A 749-nucleotide genomic window follows, 5' to 3' on the forward strand; every position below is an offset into this window, starting at 1 on the left:
CCTATCCCCAGATATTGCAGGTTTTCTTGTGTTTTTTTTTTTCCTTCTTTTCTCCCTTTTTTCTTTTTTTGGTTACTGTTCCTATGTGATTACATGGTGTAATTTTGTCCATGTGCATTTAGTTTTTTGATAGTTATTCAATTGTAATTTTTGTCTGAGTGGGAGACAGCAATAGTCCCCCTAAGTTACAACTACACCCATAACTCCTGCAACTTCACTTACTGAGCAAGAGCCACCACCTCCTTCTCCACCAATGGGCCAATGATAAAAAACCACCAAGAAGAGCCTGAGTCACCCTTGGCTGCTCTATACAAACAGTTAATAGAGGTCTTAATACAATACCACAATGTCTTGGAGAAAACAGACCATCACAGGCCACACAAAGAAGCAAGATAAAGTGGTAGAAACAAGGGATCAGGATACAGACCCAGAACACATCCTTGAGGAAGAAGCAGCATTGGAACTCTCTGATAAGGAATTCAAAAGAATTATCTTTAGGTATCTTCAAAGGATTAGGAGACAGACCAAAGAAAACACAGAAAAAAACTTAGAAGAATTTTGGAATGAAATACAAGAACAAAATGACAAAATAAATGGGAAATTAGAAATGATTCTAAATCTCCAGATAAATATCCAGAAGATTAATACTAAATTGTCAGAAATAGATAACACATTGGAAGGGCAAAGGAGTAGAATTAATGCAATGGAAGACATAATTAATGAGATTGAATACAAATACTTGAATACTT

The sequence above is a fragment of the Orycteropus afer genome, unplaced genomic scaffold, assembly GCF_000298275.1.
Source record: "Orycteropus afer afer isolate SDZICR_OR568_19922 unplaced genomic scaffold, OryAfe1.0 scaffold00257, whole genome shotgun sequence".
NCBI lineage: Eukaryota > Metazoa > Chordata > Mammalia > Tubulidentata > Orycteropodidae > Orycteropus > Orycteropus afer.